Source organism: Malaclemys terrapin, chromosome 3 (assembly GCF_027887155.1).
Source record: "Malaclemys terrapin pileata isolate rMalTer1 chromosome 3, rMalTer1.hap1, whole genome shotgun sequence".
Lineage (NCBI taxonomy): Eukaryota > Metazoa > Chordata > Testudines > Emydidae > Malaclemys > Malaclemys terrapin.
Genome location: NC_071507.1, coordinates 40,798,025 through 40,810,263, shown reverse-complemented (window position 1 = coordinate 40,810,263; position 12,239 = coordinate 40,798,025). Strand labels below are relative to the sequence as shown.

Sequence of the window (12,239 nt, the reverse complement as noted above, 5' to 3'; positions counted from 1 at the left end):
TGTGCTGAACAAATTGCCCTAGATCAGCTCTAGAAATCATACAGTGTCGTACTCTCTTATTTGTCAGTGTTTGATTTTACAAAGGGACACATTTCTGTTTAGCCAAAGTGAGCAGAGATGCCTCGTACTTGTGTGAACAGTGCAGATAACTTCTGCTATGTTTGTGGTGAAGTGACTTTTGCATCACAAAAGCGCAGTATAACCACTATGGTTAAGAAAGCCTATCCCCTTTATTTTGGCTGCAAAATTGGAGATCAGGACATGAGGTGGGCCCACACATGTGCTGCAACACTTGTGCAACAAATCTTCGCCAGTGGTTGAACAGGAAAAGGAAATCTATGTCTTTTGCAGTGCCAATTATTTGGAGAGAGCCAACAGATCATATCAGCAATTGTTACTTCTGCACGGTGCCTCCAGTTGGGAAAGGTGTGTCAAAGAAGAAAAAGTGGACGGTGCTTTATCCAAACATTCCATCAACTATACGCCCAGTACCCCAAGGAGAAGGACTGCCGGTTCCTGATGCACCAGAATTATTCTCACTTGAGTCAGACGAGGAAGAGGCTGAAACTTCTGGTCCTGAACCATCAATGTCACAGGACCCACATTTTCTCCCATCCTCCTCCTCTGAACCACACCTCATAACACAAAGTGAACTGAATGACCTTGTCAGGGATTTGGAACTACCCAAGAGTAAGGCAGAGCTGTTGGGCTCCAGACTACAGCAGTGGAATCTCCTGGCAGGTGATGTTAGGATTTCCATGTTCCGTGACCGTCAAAAGGATCTTGTCCCATTCTTCTTCATGGAAGGTGATCTTGTAGCCTGCAACAACATTGATGGTGTGATGGCAGCCCTCAACATCGTTCACGATACAGATGAGTGGAGACTGTTCATAGATTCATCGAAGACGAGTCTTAAAGCTGTTTTATTGCATAATGGCAATGTTTTGCCATCAATTCCAGTTGGTCATGCAGTCCATATGAAGGAAACCTATGACAACATGAAACAACTTTTGAGGTGCATAAACTATGACCAACATCAGTGGCAGCTTTGTGGCGATTTGAAGGTTGTTGCTCTCTTGCTTGGTCTGCAGACTGGATACACAAAGTACTGCTGTTTTCTATGCGAATGGGATAGTCGTGCAAGAGATTCCCACTACATCAAGAAAGATTGGCCACTCCGACAGTCATTGGAGCCTGGGAGGAAAAGTGTTCAGCATCCACCACTTGTTGAATCAAGGAAGATTTTGTTACCACCCTTACACATCAAGCTGGGTCTGATGAAGAACTTTGTCAAGGCCATTGACAAAACACAAGCAGCTTTCAAGTACCTCCGTGGAAAATTTCCAAGGTTAAGTGAAGCTAAGATAAAGGAAGGTGTCTTTGTTGGTCCTCAGATTTGTGAACTTCTTTGAGATGATGCATTTGACCATGCACTGCGTGGCAAGGAAAAGACGGCATGGAAAGCCTTCCAGTTAGTGGCAATAAATTTTCTTGGAAACAACAAGGCAGACAACTACAGGTTGTTGGTGGAAAACCTCCTCAAGGCATACAAAAGCCTTGGTTGCAACATGTCACTAAAGATACATTTTTTGCACTCTCATCTAGATTTTTTTCCACCGAACTGCGGAGCAGTGAGCGACGAGCACGGCGAGCGATTTCACGAGGACATTGCAACAATGGAGAAACGCTATCAGGGCAAATGGAGCCCATCAATGCTTGCAGACGATTGCTGGACAGTGACAAGAGATGCTCCATTTAATGAATACAAGAGACAAGCCAAGAAGCGCCGAGTAGACACTGAATAGGACTAAACTATGTACATAGTAGTTTTTTGCCTTTTGTTTCATAATAAATTTTATTTATATAACCCTTTTGCTGATTTTTAAAGTGTTACATAAACAGGACAGGTAAAATATTATCATGTAAAGCAACCATAAACACTAAAAGACCTAGGTTTACAATTTATGATTAAAACTCTACTATCTACACAATATACATAGACATAAAATGTAAAAACTTAAATATCTTAGAAACAGTAGCCAATCAGTTGTTTTAATTGTCGTATTTGAATTCAGCACATCAAAATACATAATAAATAGCACATTTTATCTCTGAAGCAGACGACTTCTCAAAAATTGTAGACCAGTATAATTGACCACTCTGGTACTCCTATTCCAAACACCATATCAAGAGTACTGCCCAGCATGAGAGTTGATCCAGCAACCATCTGGCATAGATTTAAGATTGTCATGATGGCCATGAACTCTTCAGTTTATTCAGAGAACTTGTCATCCACATGGAGATTTATGTACTCTAATCTCTTACTATCAGCTTTGGTGTCTTTAAACCCACAATGGTGAGCAACCTTAGCAGCTCCTAGAAGGATTCCATTGTGCAGCAGGGTGAGTAACAGATTAACACCAATCTCATTGTAACACTGTTCCAGGACTCTCAGAGAAGCAAGACATAGCACGCTATATATGTGATCCGTTTTGGAGTAGATTTCTTGCATTTTTGGTTGGATGTAAACAAAACAAAACTGATCTTCCTTCATTTCGTGCTGGCACTGAATACTCAGCTGAAGTATTGTCCAAGCATGTTTTGGCAAACCTGCAAAGTCAGAGGCCTCATCTTTCACTGAATCCTGAATCGTTCATTCAAAGTTGAACCTGCAATAATCGGTAGGACAAGATCATTGTCCATTGATATACTCTCCTTTTGAGAACAATTTTGGTATAGCCCAAAAAGTCAAAGTCAAACATCTCAATAATATGTATTTTCCCCTCTTTGTCTCCCCCTTCCCACTATCACAGGGTTCAAGGGACCATCCCCCAGGCCTCCAAATCCCAGCCGTTAGCAGCATTGCTCCACCTCCGGGGCCACCCTAAAACAACCACTTAAGAAGGGAACCAGATGCCAGAGCTAGATACCCAAATGCAGAACTCAAACCGAACAATAGAATGCATTTTGATACTATTATTACCATCCAAACAGTAAAATTATTCTCATTATCAACAGGCCATTTACCCCTGCCTCCCATCCCCAAGCTGAGTTCACCACCCCAAAGAGAGAAAACAAAAAGAAAATAATTTTTATATGTTTTGTACTATTTATTTTATTGTGAATTGTTATACATCATTCTAAGTGACTTGGTGGTGGGTATGGGGAGACACTTCAGAAATAAAACTAGTATTAATTCTGAAAGGACATAATCTTTGTTTTCCTTGTATTACATGTAGTATAATCACCTACTTCTACTTGTCAAATGTTAAGCTCAAGCACATTAATGATTATATGTCCATAAGAACTTTTCTATAATCCAAAATGTAGAGGAGGTTTTACATTTGCTTTTGAAATGAGTTAATCATAGTTGTTTCTTTAAAATTACAGCTAATATACTGATAATTTAAAAGTTTAGTTTTTTGTCTTGTTTTGGATTAAAATTATATATATATTTGGCTATAGTAAAAGGCGAGGCTTTGTATTAAAAAATAGGAAAGAAAAGCAAAAGAAATCACTGTTTAATTGGAGTTTTAGAGCAACAGCTGTAAAACTTGCTTGGCGTGTCTTAATTGCCATGAGTAATAGAAAGAGGCTTCAAAAAGTAATCCTTTGCAATGCAATATAATAATTATATTCCAACCAAAGTGCAGTTGTTTTAAAACTAAGTCTGTACTGAACCAGTTAGAGAGCTGGGTGTCACAAATAACAGGTGTGGAGAAATATGTATCAATGTACGCAAAGAAGAGCTATCCTCAGGAAGCAGGGACTGAATTTAGAGCATGAGAGTCCCCAAGAAAAGATTCCTTAAGGACAATAAACCTCAAGTGCCATATGACTTTAAATGGGTCATTAAACACAAAGTTTATGTACAAATGATGGAGCACAAATACCAGTTTTCTGTTCTCTTCCAAACATGGCCAGACCTCTTTCCAGACCTGGAAAAATATGTTTTCAGAAGCAGCGTGTTTGTATTTTCAAGTCCTTGTTCATTAAACGTTACAAAAATATTTTTAGTTTTCACTCTTCGTTATACGTTCCCACACAAAAAACTCCACTTAACACTGAGTTAAGGTTAGACTGCTTATCTCACCAACAAAAAACATGAAACATAAGGAAGTATACAGTAAGTCATTCAGCAAATCTTCTACACTCCACTCATCACATCCCCTTCTCAACCACAGCTGCCTCCCTTTCACTACCCACACATCTTCATCCTCAACCTGAACAACCAGCCTTCACTTAGCCATATTTATTGGGTTTGTGTTACTTTCATAAGTCACAGTCTACATAGTTCTGAACGTGGTTTTGTATTGGTTTGTAACTGTGGCATAGTATCAGATTAACAATAGTGGCTGTGAGGATTTTTAAAAAACATTTAGGAAGTTTTGTGAATGGATGATGTATGTTGGTAATTTTTTGCAATTAGGCAGTAATTTTTGTGTGGAATTATCAATGTGGTATGTTTTATTATATTTATGGTCAGAGTTCAGGTTGAACATTGGTTGTTCAGGGGGATGAAGGAGACATGGATCACGTGTGCTGGATGGGAAGTACTTAATGAGTGGAGTGGAGCTGGGGTATTGAATGAGTTTTTACAGTTTGCATTGGATGATGATGCAGACTAGCAATCTTAACTCAAAGTTTAAAACTGGAATTTCCCAGTTTTGTACATGTCAATACTATGTGACAGCTATCCATGTGAACTATCAGGGCCGGCTCCAGGCACCAGCTTACCAAGCAAGTGCTTGGGGCGGCCACTCTGGAGAGGAGCGGCATGTCCAGCTGTTCGGCGGCAATTCGGCGGACGGTCTCTCACTCCTGCTCGGAGCGAAGGACCTTCCGCCGAATTGCCGCCGCAGATCGCGATTGTGATCGCAGCTTGTTTTGTTTTGTTTTGTTGTTTGGCTGCTTGGGGCGGCCAAAACCCTGGAGCCAACCCTGGAACAACTATCTCAGTACTGATATGTACAATCCTCTGCCTTCCCACCAGAACCCTCTTATGCCTCTTCATAGCTCAGCTTCCCTTCTGAATCCTGTAAAGCTGAAATCTTTTCTTCCATGTCATCCTGTTGAGATCTTGTTCCCGTCCATGCCTGATTATCTGCATACTCTCACCCCACCAATATTCTTGCTTCTTATCATGGCCCCCTACTACTTTCAGCTTTTAACTGTTGATCTGTCTGTATGTATAGACGTATTTGTGGTTTCAAGGAGTAGGGATATGGGGCAGGGGTATAAGGCATACCTTTCAACCGGCTAAGCTCCAAATGTACAATGCCGTGTGACAAAGACCCAAAATTAAGGACACATGCAGGGAATTTAGGATGCTGTGAAACTAATTCCTTTTAATGTAAATAGATAATTCGGTAATCTTTTTCTTGTAATTCTGTTGCGTCTAAATAATTTTCAACAATAAAAGTAAAGGGAGATGCCAAATTTGTGTAGATTGTAGGTCACTTTGGCATTAAAATGAGTGACATCAATCAAAATGAGATATTTGAGGGGCAGGTTAGTGGGCCATGGGGGTTGTAGAGGGAAGAGAGCATGTGGGAGTGAATGGGGATGTGGGAGACAGGGGCAGTAGGGGGTAAAGAATAGAGAAATGGGACTTGAGCGCTGGGAGAGACCTGCAGGTGGAAAAGGGGAATGATGTTTCATCAGACTGCAGCTTCTCTCCCCTCTATTTCTCTTAGCTCAAGCTCTACTTTTCACCCCCACAGCCTCTCTTCCCCTGCCCCCCACAGTTCACCTCTCCCCATGTCTCCATATCCCTGCACACTTGCTATAGCTCCTTGCCACACCATGCCCTCCCAAGGATTTCTGTGCCTCCACAACCTTGCTCTGCCCTGCTCCCCACATTTCTGAGCATCACTATTTCTCTTGGTTCTCTATGGTGGTTGAGGAAGTTGGTGGAGCCAGGGAGCAATCAGGATGTGTGTAGTCGGGAATTTGGGGAATAGAATTTTAATTGGGGGAACAGGCTTTGGAGGAACCACATTGGCACTTGAAGGTCTTCCCCATCACTGCTGGCTCTGTTCCCTGGTGCACTAAGTCAGCGTGGACATGGGGAGCACTTGATGGGATTATACCTCAGTGCAGGGACACCTGCAATTCCCCTTTCAAAAAGGAAGCATTTTTAAATGTTTTAAATATTAAATTCAATAGTCCTCTGAAAAGTTACTGTTTTAAATCTCAGAGGGGTAGCCGTGTTAGTCTGAATCTGTAAAAAGTAACAGAGGGTCCTGTGGCACCTTTAAGACTAACTTACTTCTGTTAGTCTTAAAGGTGCCACAGGACCCTCTGTTGTTTTAAATCTGAAGAACAAATTCAAACTTTAAAGTGGAGAACAGTGGGATTTTAGTCCTGCTTTAAGTGCAAATCTCATTATTGTCCGAACTATTGAGTCCTTTCCAACTTCTTGTCTTTATTATAAATTATAAACTGTGTAGGCCAAATTCTATCCCTAAACTTGTTGACCCACATAGATCTTAGGAGCAGTAGTGGAGGCAAGGTGCCTCAGTACAGCCATCTACCACTTCATCAGCTCCCGGACTCTGGACAGCAAGGTTATTGCCCTAGAAACTCCCTCTAAGGGGGAGGAAGTGCAAGTTACTGCAGCCTCTACAGTAATTTACATTGGCTTCCTTCTGTTCTTTTGACAGAAGACCCCACCAAAAATCATTTGACCTGTCTCCCCTTTCTTCTCACTTTGCACTGCCCTTTCACTACCTGTGGAACCCTAATGGTGGTGCTTTGCAGGACTGTGGAAAAGGAGCCAGTACTTCCCTTCCAAAGCCAGGCTCTCCTCTGCTCACCAAATCAGAAGAAAACATAGGGATCTATATTTGGAGCCCAATCCAACAGTTCTTAATCATGCAAAAATATCATTGAGGTCAATAATATTGAATGGGGTGTAGTTCCAGGAAGAGTTTGGTCCAAATTGCATTTTGCCTGAATAAGAACCCCAGAGGTGGTGTGCTTTTGTGTGCTTCATTTTGTGTGGGATAACTTGTGTGGGATAGGCCCTTTTATAGCTTCATTTTAGGGTGGGATAACTTAAACTATTAAAAATAACATTAACCACATCTACATTTAAAATTAGGACGTTTAGATACTATCTGTACATTAATCAAACATGTAATCTGGCCCTTGGTTTCTCAGAGAGGTTCTACTTATATCACCATAAGCATTTTTTTGAAGTTGGTCATTTTATATAAAAACTGAAAATTAGTATTTTCTGGGACTTAAGAAATAATGAAAGAAAAATAGTGCTGCCAAATAAAGTCTCCAAATCCTGGTCTCTAAAGAGCTTTAACAAAATTAATTTTTCAAGAAGGGTGAGGGGAAAAATAATTTTAGTCCACAGCCTATAAACTTTCCTCCCCCTGCTTTTTTTTGTAAATTGCTCATTTATGAAACTACTTTCACGCAAATAAAAAATTCTGAAAACTAAAACTTGCAGCAGAAAAAGGAGAAACTGGTCTTTAAAGAGCGATAATAACGTTACCTATACATCTTTTCAATGTAAGAATCAGGACACAATCCTCAATGAGATTTTTGTAAACAAGACTTATACGATCATATCCAAATTTTATTTTGAAGAAGAATTTATTTTAATGTTACTACTTTGTTCTGAAAGAAAACATTTCAGCTATGTTAAATTATATTGTACATTAGAAACCCAGATTTTTAAAAGAATAAAAATTATACTATATTAATACTTTTAAGTGACATAAATAATTACAGAATTCAGTATACCAACAAGTTCACTCCCTGACAAGCTTTGGATCAGATCTTGCCTTTCTAGATTATTCAAAACTTTAAAATCAATGGAAATTCTGCCTATGCAGTGGCTTCAGGACTGGATTTGAATGTTCACTTTATTACTGCTGTCAGACATTTCTAATTAAACTTGCTTTTAATTAAGGTATTTTTTGGAGGTGGGTCACAAATCCATAATTCACATTTTTTTTTTAAAATATAGAAACGTCAGTAGATTGCAACTTTTAACAGGAAGAAACCTGTTTTATACATCTTTAGATTAAAAATATACAAAAATTGTCCAGTATTTTACAACTTCAGTCTGGAAGAAATCTTGGAGGTTTTCTACATCTTTTTAGGAAAAAATACAAGGTTTTGTTTTTTAACAAAAATAAAAGAAGTAGATTACAACTTCTAACGGAAAGTGAACAGCTCAGCTATTTCTAGATGGTCAGATCTACAGTTCTCTTTAAAAAAAAAAACTTTTTAAAGTGTCTGACTTTAAAAAATGAAGAACAGAGTGTTAATTAGAGCTTGGAAAATAATAATAACATCTCTGTGTGGTGGCTGCGTGTGTCTTTCTCTCTCCGTGTGGCTGGCAACTCCTGCTCTGTGCTGTGCAGTGCTGTGCTCTCCTCTCTCTCTTTCTCTCTCTCTCTCTCTTCCCCCCTCCCTGCCTCCCTCCCTTCTCTCTCTCTCTGTCTCTCTCTCTCTCTCTTACACTGCCAGCCCCTGATGTGATGGCGAAGAAACCCCGTTGACAAGGCACTGCTTTTTCATGACGGTGAGTTTCCCTTTGAGTGTATTATAATTTTGTGATAAAAATTTCAAGGAAAAAAAAACACACAACCTCCTTCCTCCCTTCCTTCGGGGAGGGAAAAGAGAGGGGGGAAATCTATCTCCAGACAGACAGAAAAGAAAGAGGAGCAAATTAACAACCAGGAGTTGCCAAAACCAGGATATTAGGTTTCAGCCCAGAGAGCTATTGGCTCTGGGGCTATGTATATAAATATATATCTAGAGAGAGCGAGAGGGGAGACAGGGAGAAAGAAGAGGGATATTTTGGTGGGTGGTTGTTGGGCAGATGCTAATTCACATGGAAATGAAATATTTATTTCTTTTTCAGCGAGGCTGCGGTGGTGGCTGCTGAAGCCACTTGGAAAAAAAAGTTGTTTCTTAAAATAAAGAGGAGAGAGATAAGGTGTCAGGTCCAGGCTGATAACTGCAGAGAGGGGAGAGGTTTGGGGTGTTTTTTTCCCCCTCTTCTTGCTGATGCCATGCAAATGCAGGAGAGGAGGGGAAAAAAGTCTCTTTTAATGACTCATTGATTGAGCTGGTTTAAAATTAGTTGTTGGTCTTTTTTTTTTTTTTTAATTTTCCGCCCCCTTGATGGCCATCAAGAGAGGGCTAGAAAGAGGAGAGGGAGAGAGTGTGTGTGCGTGTGAGAGAGTGAGGAGCGAGGGGGATAGAGAGAGTGTGAGAGGGAGAAAGAAAAATAATCTTTTCAAATCTCCTCCCTCTTTTTTTCCCCCCTCGTTTCTTTGCTTTTCTCTAAAGCTCTCTGGGCTGTGAAACACTCTTTCTTCCTCCTCCTCAGGAAAATGGAGACACTTCGTCTCTCTCCTGCCTGCGTGGGGCTGGGAAGGATTTTTCTTTTTTTCTTCACTCCTGGCTTGATTTTCCCCCCGCTACCTGCTGCCACCAGCCTGATCTTGTAATTCCTCTGAATTTGTTTCTCTGATGTGTGTCTGCTGCGGATTTATTTTTCATCGGTTTTATTGTAGCCACTAGATTTTGTGGGGTTCTTGGCAGGTTGCTTCTGAATTTGCCCGTCTTTATTTTTTCCACGGCGTGGAACTGAGGATCCCTGGGTGCGCGTGCGATTTTGGGGCGGTGGATTTGAGTTTAATCGTCTTTTTTCCCCCTTTGTAGGATCAGCCCCCCCCCGAACGTATTTTCCTGTCATCTATTTTAAAACGTAATAATAAACCGACTCTCTCTAGTTACCCTTGCGGGTTTGCATTTTAAGGGCTGTGTAGCTGCTGCTTGGATTTTCTGCGTATCTGGTTCCTCGGATTTTTCCTCTGAGCATTTTCTGAAAAATCTCGCTTTGAATTTGAGCCAACACCGAACAGTGGTGGCGTTATGGAGGGGCTCCATTGAAACCTTCCGAGCTGAGGAAGGGCGAAGTCGTTGTTGGGGTTTCTTTTTATTTTTCTTTGGGGGGGGGGGTGGACGGTTGCTTAGTGTTACCTGTTTTCTCCTCCAGCCTTAATAAAAAAAAATCCTCTTTCCGATCACGGGGTTGTGGGGAATGTGCAGTAATCTGGCATCGCATTTTTAAAAACATCTCTACATGCAGGGGACCGTTTGTGTTTGTAAAGTGTTATTTAATAAGCGGGGGGGGGGGGGGCTGAGGCCTGACACACTCTCTGCTCGCCCCGTCTCGTCAGGATTGCAGTGAAAAGGCGCGAGCCCCGCTGCCGCTGCTGCCTGTGGACGGGGCGGCGTGTTTGCCGCGCCGGGCCGCTCGCTGTGTGTGACTGGGAGAGCGGGAGAAGATGGCGCTGGCTGGCTGCCTGCCAGCGTTTGTTGCGCAGTTTCACTGTGACTCTCCTCCCTCCTGGCCTCCTCCCCCACAGGCGCCATTTTAAAGCCCTGGGTGGTGGTGGTGGGGGGGGGGGGGTTCTTTCATGTTTCATTCCACTGTGTGGGGCGCCGCCCTCCTGTGCCTATCTCAGGCCATTTCCTTTGCTCATTCAGCCTGTTCAAAATGCTGCTGGTCCAGCAAAGAGCACTTCAGTCCTCCTTTCGCTGGTCTCCTTCACGGTGGGGATGGGTGTGAAAGCGCTCGCCCTCTCTGGGGGGAAGGGGAGATGGAAGAGCCTGTTGCTGAGTCTGTTAAGGAAAAATGACCCGGGTATTTATTTCGCTCTCAGTAGCTGTTTCAGGAAGGGGCCCTTACACATCTCCAAGTCTCTTCCCTGCCTCCCCCTTTCAAAGTGTCCCCACAGCCCTTCACTAAGCTGCCCCAGCTAGGGGTGCGCTCCTGGGAGGTGTGAAGTGCTTTCAAATCCAAATGACTTCTGTGGGGTGTGAGGGAGTTTGTGTCCCAGAGGGTGGAGACCTTGTTGTTTAAAGGCTGGTAATGTGAGTGGAATATTTATTTGTTTACCTGTGAATCCAAAATGTGTTCCAAACTTGGGGAGGGAAACACTCCCTCATTCGAAATTCATTTCACAGCGAGATTAAAAGCATTTCTTTCCTTGTGGTGAAGGCTGCTGTCTCAGGCTATGATAATAATCAAAACAAGACATGTTAATAAATAAAAAAGTAATAGGAAGAGAGCTTTTTGAAATGTCTCAATACACATGACATAAATTCTTCATCACTAGAAAGACGATAAAAACCGCCTTTAAATAGTCTTGCAAAATTCTACTTAGCCACATGCCTAGGGCAAGTAACCCATTTGGTGGGTGAGTAAACAACAAATTTTTATTATCCTCTGCAACATAGACATGAATGAGTATTTTGTGGGTGGGGTGGGATGGGGAGAGGGCTGGTATGTTTTCATGATCATTTTTAAGACTGATTTTAAAAGAATTTCCCAATGAGAAGGCTCCCGCCCACTGGCTGAAACATGGTAGTTCTGTTGTGATATGGGTTTAGTTTTTTGTTTTGGAGCTGTGTGTATTTCAGTGAGGCCATTGAAATCTCCCTCCTATTTAAAAAAAAAAAAACTTTATTCAAATTCTACACAGTTTAAGGTGTACCCATTAATGTGTGCATTTAGAAAAAGGATAAAATCTCTATTCAGGACAAATGAATGAACTGTCAAACTGTAAAAAAAACTACTGAAGCATGTGGCATATTGTTTATTTCCCTTTGAATTTTATGCTTTTTGATATATCACAGTATGTTCCTGTCGAACTCAGACCTCTCATTTTTTTATGATGGTACTGAAAGACTTTCTCATTTGGGATTAATTTTAAATCATTTTAAAAAGCCTTTGCCTATTGGTGATGAAAGGATTTTGTGTTGTATTTTCAGTGAGAAATTAAACCATTTTCCTCATTTAATTTTTTTTTTAAATCTCTCCCTTTATATAAACTATAATGTCTAGAGCATATCTTGATACAGCCCTATTAATGCTTATTTGTTTTTTTGAAGACAATCCATATTAATGACAGGACAATAAACTCTTCCAAATTCGTTATTTAAAGTCAATTAAAAGGGAGTGGAATTCTTGTTTGCTTACCTCTGAATTTTATATTTTTTAATACATGAAAATGTGTCACTTTCAGAGCTGTTATTTTACATTATTTTGCTAAGAATAATATTGAGGGCGTGAAGGAGGAGTCATTTTATTAATAGTACTGATTATTTACACTACAGAATATATCTGATTTGCACTAATGATTGGGAGATTCCCTTGTGGATTATTGTACTAATTTGTGCAAATTAGTAAGTAAGTG

General features: G+C 41.0%; 1 protein-coding gene across 5 annotated transcripts in view; it reads left to right on the top strand.

The window, feature by feature from the left end:
* BICRAL (BICRA like chromatin remodeling complex associated protein) overlaps nt 1-12,239 on the top strand; it is a 68,350-nt gene that overhangs the window by 11,069 nt on the left and 45,042 nt on the right. For 2 of the 5 annotated variants that reach the window (XM_054024475.1, XM_054024469.1), the window contains exon 1: nt 8,448-8,548. The exons of 2 other annotated variants lie outside the window; for them this stretch is intronic. The gene's annotated coding sequence lies outside the window, so the exon portion shown is untranslated. Of the gene's footprint in view, nt 1-8,447; nt 8,549-9,309; nt 9,479-12,239 lie in introns of those variants that run through there. One more of the 5 variants, XM_054024472.1, reaches the window with a different exon arrangement.